Source organism: Macaca mulatta, chromosome 6, assembly GCF_049350105.2.
Source record: "Macaca mulatta isolate MMU2019108-1 chromosome 6, T2T-MMU8v2.0, whole genome shotgun sequence".
Lineage (NCBI taxonomy): Eukaryota > Metazoa > Chordata > Mammalia > Primates > Cercopithecidae > Macaca > Macaca mulatta.
This window is the reverse complement of record NC_133411.1, coordinates 36,564,402-36,580,067: the sequence shown is the minus strand read 5'-3', so window position 1 is coordinate 36,580,067 and position 15,666 is coordinate 36,564,402.

Sequence of the window (15,666 nt, the reverse complement as noted above, 5' to 3'; positions counted from 1 at the left end):
TTGCTCTTCAGTTTCTCAGACATTCCATCCTCCTCCTCCTGTCTGAGAAACATGTTTGGGGGGTGTTAGGAGTTAGGGCTCTAGGACATCTCACAGTTTTCATCTCCCTACTTTTGGTGTGTGATTGCAAAAAATCTCCTTTGTGTGATCGTCATGGACCAGAAAATTTGTGACCCATTCAGAAAAGGCCTGGGCTGCTGCTCCAACAATGACCCTGCTGCTGCCTCTGTGCCTGGGTCATCCCTAGCTTCCTCCATCTGGGGCAGGGCACTGGGCATCGACAGGTGCCTCAGGAAGATGATCAACTGCATTGTATGGTAGGCAGGAATGTGGGTATTCATGCTGCATTGACTGTAGCTACTTTGCTCTCACCCCCTACCTCCACCTCGGATTTATGTTGACTCAACCACTAGGCTGGGTCTAGGTCTTTAGCTGTGTAGGGCAGCAGTCCCCGACCTTTATGGCACCAGGGGCCAGTTTTATGGGAGCCAGTTTTTCCACGGAAGGTTGGGAGGGTTGGTTTTGGGATGAAACTGTTCTACCTCAGATCATTAGGCATTAGTTTGATTCTCATAAGGAACACACAACCTAGACCCCTTGCGTGCACAATTCACAATAGGGTTTGTGCTCCTGTGAGAATTGAATGCCCCCACTGATCTGACAGGAGGTGGAGCTCAGGCAGTAATGTTCATTCACCCATCGCCACTCACCTCCTGCTGTGGGGCCTAATTCCTAACAGGCCATGGACCAGTCCACAGCTCAGGGGTTGGAGATTTCTGGTATAAGGTACTTTTATCCATATCTCCTCCCCATCCCCCACCCCCAATTCACCTCAGGCAGCCTTTCTTTTATTTCTTTTCTCACCTAATTAAAGCAATCTACTTCCAGTCTGTCAAACCAGCTAAGATCAGCCTTTAATTCATCCCATCACCCCTGAAAATCAACCCACCCGGCTTCCAGTTCCTGCCAACTACCTCAAGATTTCTTTTAAGTTTTGTGCAGTTCTTTAAACCTTTCACTGCAGTATCAAAAGTCCAAAACGTGAGGGCTTGAAAATGAAAATGTAGTAGTCCTAAATATTAGTATTTCAATAAACCTGACAAACAAACACATAAATGTTTACATGCAGCATTCATGGATACTTGTTGTTTCCATATTTTCTCTATTCGTTTTTTAAATGGCAGCATTCTATGAAGGTAATAAACTCTATGGTAATAAAAATTGGGTTTGAAACCCTGTTCTTACCCTTACTTTCTTCTGTTCAATTAGGAGCACCATTTGCTGATCTTAGAGTTTGTTCCCTATATGTAAAATTGTTACCTATAAGAACAATTGTGGCGAATCGGCAAATCCATACTGGTCTGCAGCAACCTCAATTTTTACCTCCTCAGAAGAAAGAATTCAACCAAGAGGCATAAGGCAGAGTAGGAGAGTGAGGCAAGTTTTAGAGCAGGAATCAAAGTTCGTTAAAAAGCTTTAGAGCAGAAACAAAAGGAAGTAAAGCACACTTGGAATTGGGGCAAGCAGGCAACCTGAGAGATCAGGTGCACAGTTTGACCTTTTGACTTGAGGTTTCATATGTTGGCATGCTTCCAGGGTCTTGCATTCCTTCTCCCATGATTCTTCCCTTGGGGTGGGCTGTCCGCCTGCTCAGTGGACTGCCAGCACTCGGGAGGGCTACACATGCAGTGTCTTTACTGGACTTGTACACATGCTCACTTGAGGTGTTCTTCCCCTGCCAGTCAAACATCCCTAAAAGGTCATATACCAGTGAAACTCTGCCATTTTCCCTCTTAATGCACATGTTTGAATCCACTTGCTGAACTCCTAAAATCTTATCAGGAAGCTGCTAACCACCAGTTTTAGTTTTTCTCTATCTATTGGGAGACTGCTTTTCCCTGGAGTTGGCTGCAACCAATTATTATTTTAGAGAAAAAGTTAACAACCATCACTTGATGGTCACCTGACGTTCCTGGTTGCAGGGCGGTGGGGAAGGGGGTGCTCTCTTGCCTTGTTCATGTCTGCCTGACTACCTATAGTAATAAGAGGAGGTTGTAATATTTACCTTGAAGATTTAGGGGGCTTTCTCTTAGAAAAAAAAATTCCTAAATACAATACCGGAACACAATACACAGAGATTTTTATTTTTCCAATTGAATTGCAATATTTTACTTTTGCAAATGTTGCGAAAATCTAGGACCATATGATGTGGTTAGGCTTTATGCCCCACCCAAATCTCATCTTGTGTTGTAATTCCCAGGTGTTTAGGGAGAGACTTGGTGGGAAGTGACTGGATTGGGTGGTGGTTTCCTCCATGCTGTTTTCGTGATAGTGAATTCTCATGAGGTCTGATGATTTTATAATGGTAGTTTTTCCTGTGCTGACACACACTCTCTCCTGCTGCCATGTAAAGAAGGTCCTAGCTTCCCCTTTACCTTACGCTATGATTGTAAGTTTCCCAAGGCCTCCCCAGTCATATGGAACTGTGAGTCAACTAAACTTCTTTTCTTTATAAATTACCCAGTCTCGGGTATTTCTTTACAGCAGTGTGAAAGCTGACGAATACACCATATGACCATGTAAACCTACTGCTGTGAGTGTTGGCTGCTACCTAGCCCCACAACTAACCTCCACATCTGGTGCCTGTAGTGGAATGACTTAAATGTTAGGCTCCATTGAAGCTATCTTCCAGAGAGCATGCATATAGCCTCTTCACAAGTCGTGGCTTTTGTACAGCATGTGGTCTCAGTGGATTCTGAGTGCTCTAGAGGGCCCATCCCCTTGAACAAGGAAGACGCAGCAGGGTCTTTATGACCTAACCTCAGAAAGCTTCTAGTGTCCTGTCATCATACTTTGCTGGTAAAGCAGACACATACCCACTCATATTCTAGGGAAAGAAACACAGACCCCACTTCTCAATGGGAGGAGTGTCAAATTATTTGTGGTCATATGTTCAAATAGCCATAGGGGGCCAATTAGGAACAAATTATACAAAAGGATATACAAGTTGTAGAAAAACTTTTTATTGTTTTTCTATGACCTGCTCTGAATCATCACCATGTAGGTCCTTGCAAATCTCTGTTCTCTGTGAAATAATCTCTAATTTACAGATTCTGCTTTGGAGATGCTGAGGTTATTGTATAGTCATGGAATTGCATTGGAAATGAAATAAATGAGAAGTCATTACAAAGTCTGAATCAGCAGTCCTTGGACAAAGGTCAAGTCTATTTTTCTACAAGCAATATTGAAAGCCTAAATGGCTAAATTATTGATGCCAAAGTGCTTCACTCTTACTAACACTAATAGTCTTTTAACAGATTTCTGTAACACAGAAATCTGTTAAATCTCCCCCAGAGAAGCAAAAAGACTTGCTACACTGAAATGTCAAGTCCATTGGTAAGGGGATGAAGAAAGTGGCTTAAAAATGTTAAAAATGTTTTTGTTGTTTATTTGTTTTTAACTTTTATTTTGGGTTTGGGGGTACATGTGAAGGTTTGTTACACAGGTTTGTTAAACCTGTGTCACAGGGTGGTTTGTACATAGTATTTCATCACCCAGGTATTAAGCCCAGTATCCAATAGTTATCTTTTCTGCTCCTTTCCCTCCTTCCACCCTCCACCCTCAAGTAGATCCCAGTGTCTGTTGTTTCCTTCTTCGTGTTCATAGTTCTTATCATTCAGGTCCTACTTATAAGTGAGAACATGTGGTATTTGGTTTTCTGTTTCTGTGTTCATTTGCTAAGGATAATAGCGTCCAGCTCCATTCATGTTCCCACAAAAGACACGAACTCATTTGTTTTTATGGCTGCTTAGTGTTCTATGGTGTGTATGTACCACATTCTGTTTATCCAATTTGTCATTGATGGGCATTTAGGTTGATGTTCGTGTCTTTGCTATTGTGAATAGTTTTGCATTGAACACTCATGTGCATGTGTCTTTATGGTAGAATGATTTATATTCCTCCAGGTATATAGTTAGTAATGAGATTGCTGGGTCAAATGGTAGTTCTACCTTTAGCTCTGAAAAATCACCATACTGCTTTCCACAATAGTTGAAATAATTTACACCCCCCCGCAACAGTGTACAAGTGTTCCCTTTTCTCTGCAATCTCACCAGCATCTGTTATTTTTGGACTTTTTAATAGTAGCCATTCTGACTGGTGTAAGATGATATCTCACTGTTAAAATTTTGAATAGATAGATAGATACAGAGTCAGACAGAAAGATAAACAAAAACAGGGAGACCAGAAAGACAGAGATAAAGTTTACATGCATGCATATACCAAAGCATTAAATTACTCAAAGTAAATATTTAAAATAAAAAATAATTTTTATTCACAATGTCTCATTTTATTTATTTATTTATTTATTTATTTATTTATTTTTGCTGTGGTAGAAAACACATAATTTAAATTTTACTGTAATAATTATTTTTAATTATTTTAATTACTAGGCCATATGGTAGTTCTATTTTTAATTTTTTAGAAACCTCCATACTGTTTTATGATGGCAGTGTTAACTATATGGACACTGTTGTGCAACAAATTGCTAGAAATTACTCAAATTACAAAACTGAAATTCTATACACATTGAACAATAACTCTTCCTTTCCTCTTTCCCCTAGTCCTGTCAAGCACCATTTTACTTGCTGCTTCTAAGAGTTTGACTATTTTAGATACTTCATGTAGCGGGATTACGCAGTATTTGTCTTTTTTTGTAACTGGCTTATTAACTTAGCATAATGTCTTCAAGACTCATCCATGTTGTTGCATATGATAGGACTTTCTCATTTTATAGGGCTGAATAATATTTTATTGTAGATATATACCAGTTTCTTTATCCTTTCATCTGTTGATGTACGTTTAGGTTTTGTGTTTTTGTTTTATTTTGATGAAATGACTTCACTCTAATACATGTAATAGATTTTGTTTTGTCTTTAAATTATTTTATTATGTATTTAAGGTGTACAATATGATGTTTTGTTATACATTTACATAGTGAAATGATTGCTACTGTCAAATTAACATGTTCATCACCTTCCATAGTCACTTTTGCTGTGGTAGGAGCACCTAAAATCTACTCTTAGCAAATTTTCAGTGTACAATACAATATTATTAACTATAGTCCTCATGCTGTACATTACTTCTCTAGACTTACTCATCCTACATAACTGCAACTTTGTACCCTTTGACCTACTTCTTCCTATTTCCTTCCCCCTTGCACCTAGTAATCACTGTTCTACTATCTATTCCTATAGATTTAACTTCTTTTTTTCGATTCTCCATGTAAATGACATCATAGAGTATTTTTGTTTCCATGTCTGGCTCATTTCATGTAGCATAATGTTCTCCGGATTCATCTATGTTGTTGCAATTGGCAATACTCCTTTTGTAAGGCTGAATAAAATTTTATTATATATATATATGTGTGTGTATATATAATGTGTGTATGTATATATATAGATAGATATACAGATTGTGTGTGTGTGTGTGATTAGTTCCCTTGTAAAAGATATCCCAGAGAGATCACTCATCCTTTTTGCCACATGACATTACAGTGAAAATGAGACCATCTAGGAAGGGGACCCTAGCACAGCAAAGAAAACAAACAACAAGATGAAATGTGTGGATGCATGTGTGTGTGTATATGTGTGTGTGTGTGTGTGTGTGTGTGACAATTTCTTCATTTATTCATTCACCACTTAGGTTGTTTCCATATCTTGACTATTGTGAATAATGTTTCAATGAATGTATAAGTACAGATATCTCTAAGAGGTGCTGATTTCATTTCTTTGGGGTATATACCTAACAGAGAAATGGCTATGCCATATGGTAGGTCTATTTTTAATTTTTTGAGACACCTCCATACTGTTTTATGATGGCGACACCAATTTACATTCCTACCAACAGTGTCCAAGGGTTCTCCTTTCTCTATACCCTTGCCATCACTTGTTATCTTTTGTCCTTTTGATAATAGCCATCCTAACAAGTGTTAGGTAATAGCTCATTGCAGTTTTCATTTGCATTTTCCTGATGATTAGTGATAATGGGCACTTTGTCATACACCTGTTGGCCATATTTATGTCCTTTCTAGAAAAGATGTCTATTTAAGTCCTTTGCTCATTTTTTAATTAAGTTTTTTGTTTTCTCTTGTTTTGTTTTACTATTGAGTCATATGAGTCCCTTACATATTTTGAGTATAAACTTCTTATAAACTTATACAAAGTGGAAGGCAAATATTTTCTCCCAATTCATGGGATGCCTTTTCACCTTCTTGCTTGTTTTCTTTGCTGTGCTACAGCTGACTTCCAAGATGATCATATTTTCACTATAATCTTTTGTGGCAGAAGGGATGAGTGCTCTTGCTGGGATATCTTTTATTATAAGGGCACTAATCCCATTAATAAGGTTATTAATCCCATTTGTAAGGGATTTGTAATCCTGTATATCACCTCCCAGAGGCCCCATCTCCTAATATTACCTAATACTCCCTAACATCTTGAAAGTTAGGGCTTCAACACAAATTTTTGGGGACACAAACATTCAGACCATAGCAAGCCTGGAGAATCTTCTGTGTATGCTTAAGAATGTATTCTACTGCTATTCTTATATATGAAAAACAGTCAAGCCAAGAGCCAAATCAGGAACAAACTCCCATTCACAATTATGACAAAAAGAATAAAATGCCTAGGAATACATATAACTAGGGAGATAAAAGATCTCTACAAGGAGAACTACTAAACACTGCTCAAAGAAGTCAGAGATGACATAAACAAACAGAAAAACATTCCATGCTCTTGGTTAGGAAGAAGCAGTATTGTTAAAAGCCCTATTGCCCAAAGCAATGTATAGATTAAATGCTATTCCCATTAAACTACTATTGAGATTCTTCAGAGAACTAGAAAACACTATTTTCAAATTCATATGGACAAAAAACAAAAACAAAAACAAAAACAAACAAACAAACAAAAAACCTGGATAGCCAAGGCAATCATAAGCAAAAGGAACAAAGCTGGAGACATCATGCTACCAAACTACTAACTACACTAGAGGACTACAGTAACCAAAACAGCATGGTAGTGGTACAAAACAGACATGTTGACCAATGAAACAGAATAGAGAACTCCAAAATAAGGCTGCACACCTACAGCTGTCTAATCTTCAACAAATCTGACAAAAACAAGCAATAAAGAAAGGATTACCTATCAATAAGTGGTGCTGGGATAACTGGCTAGCCATATGGAGAAGATTGAAACTGGGTCCCTTCCTTACACTATATACAAAAATTAACTCAAGATGGATTAAAGACTTAAATATAATACCCAGAACTATAGAAGCCCTGGAAGACAACCTAGGCAATATCATTTAGGACATAGGCATGGGCAAAGATTTCATTACAAAGACACCAAAAGCAATTGCAACAAATCCAAAAATTGACAAATGGGATCTAATTAAACTAAAGAGCTCCTGCACAGCAAAAGAAACTATCAAAAGAATAAACAGGCAACCTACAGAATGGGAGAAAATGTTTGCAAACTATGCATTTGACAAAGGCCTAATATCCAGCATCTGTAAGAAACTTAAATTGACAAGAAAATAAAGAACTAAACAACCCCATTAAAAAGTGGGCAAAGGATATGAAGAGACACTTAGAAGACATACATGTCACCAATAATCATATGAAAAAAAAGCTCAGTATCACTGATCATTTTGTTACAGGTGGGTCTTTGTTCTTAGAGCTCCCAAGATGGTGGTGGGCTGCTCCCAAGATGGTGGCAGCCACTCCCAAGATGGCAGCAAGCCCTTTTTTCTCTCACCTGAGGTTCGTGGCCTCATGGATTCCAAGGAAAGGAACCTTGGGCCATGTGGTGAGTGTTATAGCTCTATTAGAAGCCATGGGTCAAGGAAGAGAACCATGGAACCCAGCGACTAGTGTTCAGCTCAATTAGGATGAACCTGGGCACTTAGCCACGCAGGAACAATGGCAAACCTCTAGTCGAAATGGGAGTGGCAATGGGCACCTCACTGGATCAGAAACACAGCAGACACCTTGCTGGATCCAGAGGGGTGGAAGTCAACAGCGGGTCTACGATGGTGGCAAACAGCAGTGGTGGACAGTGAGCGAAAGCTCAGCTCAAGCTGGAACAAATACAGACCAGAGGAGTGTGCAGTTGCAAGATTTAATAGAGTGAAAACAGAGCTCCCATACAAAGGGAAGGGACCCAAAGGGGGTTGCCCACTCCCGGCTTGAATGCCTGGGGTTTATATCCCAATCATTGTCCCTCCCGCTGTGCTCTCAGATGATAGATGATTTGACTACTTCATTACCTTCTGCTTTTAGCCTAATTGATATTTTAGTGAGCCCTCTTTACTACCTGACTGGTTGGGTGTGAGCTGAGTTACAAGCCCCGTGTTTAAAGGTGGGTGCAGTCACCTTCCCCAGCTAGGCTTAGGAATTCTTAGTTGGCCTAGGAAATCCAGCTAGTCCTTTCTCTCAATTTGAGACATGCAAATCAAAACCATAATGAGATACCATCTCACACCAGTCAGAATGGCTATTAGTAAAAAGTCAAAAAAAAAAAAAAAAAAAAAGATGCTGGTGAGGTCATGAATAAAAAAGTGCTTATACACTGTTGGTGGAAATATAAATTAGTTCAACCATCGTGGAAGACAGTGTGGCGATTCCTCAAAGACATGAAGACAGAACTACCATTCAACCCAGCAATCCCATTACTGGGTATATACCCAAAGGAATATAAACTGATCTATTATGATAAGACACATGCATGTGTATGTTCATTGCGGCACTATTCACAATAGTAAAGACATGGAATCAACCTAAATGCCCATCACTGATAAACTGGATAAAGAAAATATTCTATATATATACCATGGAATACTATGCAGCCATAAAAAAAGAAAGATCATGTCTTTTGCAGGGGGGACATGAATGGAGCTGGAGGCTGTTATCCTTAGCAAACTAACACAGGACCAGAAAACCAAATACTGCATGTTCTCACTTATAAGTGGGAGCTAAATGATGAGAACACATGGGCACATAAAGGGGAACGACACACACAGAGGCCTTTTGGAGAGTGGAGGGTGGGAAGAGGAGAGGATCAGGAAAAATAACTAATGGGTACCAGGCTTAACACCTGGGTGATGAAATAATTTGTACAACAAAATCTCATGGCACAAGTTTACCCATATAACAAACCTGTACATGTACCCCTGAACTTAAAATAAAAGTTTAAAAAAAGAACATATCCCACTGTTGTTGGGTGGAGTGTTCTGTTTATGCCTGTCATATCCAATTAGTCTATAGTATTGTTCAAGTCCTTGATTTCCTTATTGATTTTCTGTCTTGCTGCTCTATTCATTATTGAAAGTGGGGTATTAAAATTTACTATCATTGCGTTACTCTCTATTTCTACTTTTAATTGTGTCAGTGTTTGCTTCATGTACCAATCTTATGGTGTGCTGCTTAGTTCATACATATTTATATCATCCTAGCAAATGGACTTTTATCATTATAAAATGTCCTTTGTCTCTTGTGACAGTTTTGGAGTTAATGTGTATTTGTCTGGCATAAGTATGGCCACCTTGCTCTCTTTTGGTTACCATTTTCATAGAATATCTTTTGCCATATTTTCACTGTGAGCCTGTGTATATCCTTAAGTCTAAAGTAAGTCTCTTGTAATCAGCATGTATTTGATTCTTCTTGTTGTTGTTTTGTAACACATTCAACTATTCCATTTTATTTTGAATGGGGAATTTAATCTATTTACATTTAGTGATTACTGATATGAAAGAACTTACTATTGCTATTTTTAAAATTGTTTTCTTTATGTCTTGTAGTTATTTCATATATGTTTTCTTCTCTTGCTGCCTTCTTTTGTGTTTCATTGTTTCTTGTAGTGACATGCTTTGATTCCTTTCTTATTTTCTTTTGTGCATCTTCTATAGATATTTTCTTTGTGGCTACCATGAGGATTGCATACAACATCTATTCAACTGCATACAAAAACTTTACTCCATTACATTTCCCCACAACATACATTTTATGTTATCATAAATTGCATATCACAAATTGCATCTTTTTATATTTCATAGCCATTAACACAGTTTTATAGTTATATAATTTCTATGTTTTAATCTTTTAAACTCTATACTTGAATTAAAAGTGATTCATATGCTATCATTGCATTTTTTACAGGATTCTGTCTTTGTTTATGTATTTACTTTTACTAGAGAGCTTTATAATTTTATATGTCTTTTTTTTTTTTTTTTTTTTTTTTTTTTTTTTTTTTGAGACAAAATCTCTCTCTGTCACCCAGACTGGAGTGCAATGGTGCAATCTCAGCTCACTGCAACCTCTGCCTCCCAGGTTCAAGAAATTCTCCTGCCTCAGCCTCTTGAGTAGCTGGGATTACAGGCACATGCCACCATGACTGGCTAATTTTTGTATTTTTAGTAGAGACAGGGTTTCACCATGTTGACCAGGCTGGTCTTGAACTCCTGACTTCAGGTGATCCACCCACCTCAGCCTCCCAAAGTGGTGAGATTACAGGTGTGAGCCAACATGCCCAGCCTATATGTCTTTATGCTTATGTTGTTGACTAGCATTGTTTTGTGTCAACTTGGAGGATTCTCTTTAACAATTCTTGTGAGACAGGTCAACTGGTGATGAACTTTCTCAGCTTTTATACTGGAAAGTCTTTATTTCTTCTTCATTTCTGAAGGACAATTTTGCTGGATATAGTACCTTTAGTTGTCAGGGGTTTTTTCCCCAGAACTTTAAACATATCATCCCACTCCTTTGTGGCCTGTAATATTTTGGCTGAGAAAGTCACTGGTAAACTTGCAGTAGCTTCTTTGTATATCGTGAGTTACTTTTTATTATTATTATTATTATTCTTTCAAGGTTTTTTTTTGTTTGACTTTTCAGTTTTGTTATAGTTTGTCTTGATGTGGGGCTCTGATTTCATTAGAGTCCTTTCAGATTTTTGAATTTCACTGTCATCTTATTTTCAAGATTCAGAAAATTTTGGAGCATTATTTCTTCACCTGAGTTCTCTACTTGTTTATATCAATGCCCTGCATCCAGAACTCCCATAATGGATATATTGGTTTGCTTGATGGTAAGTTTCTTCAGGTTTCCATAAGCTTATCCTATGCAAAGTTTTATGGGCTGGCTTTGATTAGGAAACTTTCCATAAGTTTCTTCAGCTATCTTTACTTTCTTTCATTCTTTTCTCTCTTTGCTCCTCTAACTCAATAATTTCAAATGACCTGTCTTTGAGTTTGCTAATTCTTCCTTCTGCTTGATCAAGTCAGCTATGGAACCCCTCTGATATATTTTTCTTTCAATTTAGTTACTGTATTCTTCAGATCCAGAATTTCTGGGTTTTAAAAAATAGTTTCTGTCTCTGTGTTGATATTCTGATTTCATTTATGCATAGTTTTATTGATTTTATTTGGCTGTCTTCATTCTCTTGTACTGCATTATGTTTTAAGATGGTTATTTTGAATTCTTTGTCCAGTAATTTATAGATCTCCATTTTTTTTTTCTTGAGACAGAGTGTTGCACTGTTGCCCAGGCTGGAGTTCCATGGCATGGTCTCGACTCACTGTAACCTCTGCCTCCCAAGTTCAAGCAATTATCCTGTCTCAGTCTCCTGAGTAGCTGGGATTACAGGTGCCTGCCACCATGCTCCACTAATTTTTTATATTTTTAGTAGAGACAGGATTTAACCATGTTGGCCAAGCTGGTCTCGAACTCCTGACCTCATGATCCACCCACCTCCGCCTCCCAAAGTGCTGGGATTACAGGCATGAGCCATCACATCTGACAGAACTCTAGTTTTTTAGAGTTGGTTACTGGAATTTTATTTTGTTCCTTTGATTAGACCACATTTACTCGTGTGTGTGTGTGTGTGTGTGTGTGTGCATATACATGTGTGTGTATGCATGCGCTTTGTTATTTTTCTTGTGTGATTGGTGCATTTGAAAAAACAGCCATCTCTCCCAATTATATGGGCTGGCTTCGTATAGGATAAGAACTTCACCAATGAGCCTGGCTACAGAATCTGGGAACATCTCAACCTTTTTATGGGGATGTGTCTTCATTGGGGTTATGCCTCCAACTTTCCAATTAGAAAGGTTTGTCCATTTCTTTTTTCAGGAGCTTGTAACATCTTTCTTTCTCTAGTGTTTGTCTGGGGTGCTACAGGATTTCTGGTGCTACAAAAAGCTGCTTAGCTCTCTTTTGTTCTCTATGACCCTAGGCACCTAAAATATGTCAACTCCATCAGGGATGCATATCAGGCTAGGTAGAAATCAGTCTCTCAGACAAAACCCTGAAAAAAACAAATTTAACCTGTGTTCCATTCTTTTATTTTTCTGCCAAAGGAGTAAGTGTGAATTACATTTTTTTCTCCTAATTGTGTTGAGTCATGTGGCTTGGAGAAAGGAATGATGCAGTTGAAATCAAACAGCTTCTCTTACACATTTCAATGGGTGTGTCCTTGGCTTTGAGCTTACCCGGGTGTACTGTTACCTCTTAACTGGAATCTGAAGATCTCATAAAGACTTTTTGGACTATATATTTTTGTTCAGTTGGTGTGTCTGTAGGAGAGTAAAGTCTGAGGCTTCCTATTCAGTCATCTTGCCGTCAATCCTCTAATTTTATTTCTATCTTTCTACCAAATAGATAGGTAATTGTCCTACAGGCACATGTAAGTTTATCTTTATATCTTTTTTCCACTGACTTTTAATGCTACTTTTGTAAATTCCCAGAGATGCACGGGCCTTTTCAAGGTCAATTAATTCAATTCCTTTCATCTATTTTCCTATTCCTTAACCAATATCACACTGTTTCAGTTACTAAAGCAGAATACTTAGTCATGATCTCTGTTAGAGTATATACTCCTACTTTATTTTTTATGCTGTCTTAAGTCTTTGTTGTATAACCATTTAAAATCACTAGGTAAAATTCTCCAAAAAGATTTCTTGAAATTCAGATAGAAATGGCACTGAATTAGTTAATTAATTTTGGTGAGTATTGTCATATTTACAATAACGAGTTTTTCCATCCCATGTGTCCGTGTACTCAGATCTTTTTCTTTTTGCCCTTCAAAAGTTATTAGTAATTGTCTCCATTCAGGTTTTACACATCTTTTGTTCAATTTATTTCTGAGTAATATATAATTCTTGTTGCTACTGCCAAAGATATCTAATTTTTATGACAGATATTAAGTGGCTTTACTAATGTGTGAAAGTACTATTAATGTGTTAACTGATTTTAAATCAAACCAACCAAAATTTTGTTCATTTTTGTAACCCTGTTTTAATATCATTATTTTTAATATTCTGGGATCTCAAAACCTGGAAGTGACTTGGGCATCTTCTGATTTCTGAGAGGACTTGGATAAGCATATCACAGAACAAAGTGCCAAAGCAAGTCAATGGTAAAGAAATGAGATCCGAATGTTCTTGTTTAGTTACCTATTCATTGCTGAGGTCCTCAAACTTTAGCTTACTTCAGAACCACCCACAGAGGTGCTGATGCAGTACCACCCATAGAGGTGCTGGTTAGGTCATATAATCTGCATTTTTAAGTCAACTAAGAGATTCTCATTAAGATAATCCTTAGGCCACATTTGAATAAACAGGGATCTATGGCATCTGCTGGCCAGAGGAGTCAGTTGCAATATAACTGATGGCATCTTGGTTATGACTTTTGCTAAGGATTTTTACCTAGTATACTGCCCTATTAACTTTTGCCAAGAATTAGGAAAGTCTATCTTTTTAGATTAAAAACATTTCCCCAATTATGGTCAGTTTGTTTGTTTTGTCATCCTGCCAACTGGGTCCTCCTTATTCTCAGTGTTAGCAGCTGTAGTCAATGCATTTCAGAGTTTCTTGTTTCTTGCTAAAATTGTTGGCCATGAACTAACTAATTAGTTGCCTTGCAGGGACAGGAGCTACAGTAGTATAATTACAGTCCTTAGCAAGAACATTAAGCCTGGTGTATTTATAAGTTCAACTTTGATATTAGTGTTGTGGTGAGCCTCATGTGTATTATAGGGGTAAGCCAAGATGAAGGGAAAAACAGAGAAATCCAAATGGATATACAGCTGATCCTTGAACAATATGGGTTTGAACTGTGTGGATCCACTTATGCATGGATGTTTTCCAGTGAATATACTAGAAATTTGTATGGAGATTTGCATTGGAAAAAACTTACAGATGAACTGCTTACCCTAGAAATATTGAAAAAAATAAGAAAAAGTTAAGTATGTCATGAATGCACAAAATATATGTAGATACTAGTCTATTTTACCATTTACTACCATAAAATGCACACAATACTATTATTTAAAGTTGAAATTCACTAAAAGTACTTATAGACCATTCATGGTGCCACTAGCAGTCAAGAGAAATATAAACAGAAAGATATAGTATTAAATCACAACTGCACAAAATTAAGTACATACTGTACTATCCTAATAACTTCATAGTTACCTCCTGTTGCTATTGCAATGAGCTCAACTGTGGCAAGTGTCCACTGAAAATGCCATGTGATGCTAATCATCTCTGTGTGAGCAATCACTCTAGTAAATTGTGAATCACAGTAAAAAGTGATTGCTTGCTGTTCTCACATATTTTTCATTATGGTTAGTGCAATACCATAAACTTTGAATAACACCAAGTGACCACACAAAATGTCATTGGTGATGCTGGAAGTACTCCCAGGAAGCATAGAGAAGTCGTGACATTACAATACAGGGTTGAATTTCTTGATATGTACCTTAGACTGAGGTCTGCAGCTGTGGTTTGCTGCCATTAAAGATACATGAATCCAGCACAAGGACCACTGCAAAACAAGATAAATTCATAAAGCCTTTGCTGTAGCTATGCCAGGAGGCATGAAAATGTTGTACTTTTTGGGAAATATGTTTTTATCTCATATTGAAATTGTCATTTTTATATAAGTATGGATTGATATCAGAAAGGCATACCTAGACACTAATATGCTTTGAAAAAGTAAAGTCACTATATGACAATTTAAAGCAAATGGAAGGTGAAGGATCTAAAGCTAGAGAATCTAATGCCAGCAAAGGATGGTTTAATAATTTTAGAAAAAATTTGGCTTTAAAAATGTCAGATAACTGGAGAAGCAGCTTCTTCTGAAAAAGAGGCAGCAGGCAGGTACCCAGAACCCTTAAGAAAATTACTGAGAAGAAAGGATATCCACATGAACAGGTTTTAAATGCAGATGGAAGTGCTCTATTCTGGATATAAATACCATAAAGGACATTAATTAATAAGGAAGAGGAGCAAGCACCAAGATTTAAGGCAGAAAGGGATATGCTAACTCTACCATTTTGTGCAAATGTAGTAATATTTATGATTAAGACTTCCCTTACCTATAAAGCTGCACACCTAAAAGCCTTGAAGGGAAAAGATAAACACCAACTCCAAGTTTTTTTTTTTTTTTTTTTTTTTTTTTTTTTTTTTATGGACAACAGGAAGGCCTGGACAGTGACAACCCTTTTTCTGGATGAGTTCCATTGTTGCTTTGTCCCTGAAGTCAGAAAGCCCTTTGTCAGTAAGAGATTGCCTTTTAAAGATTTTTTGATAAGTTCAATAGCACAGTTGTGGAAG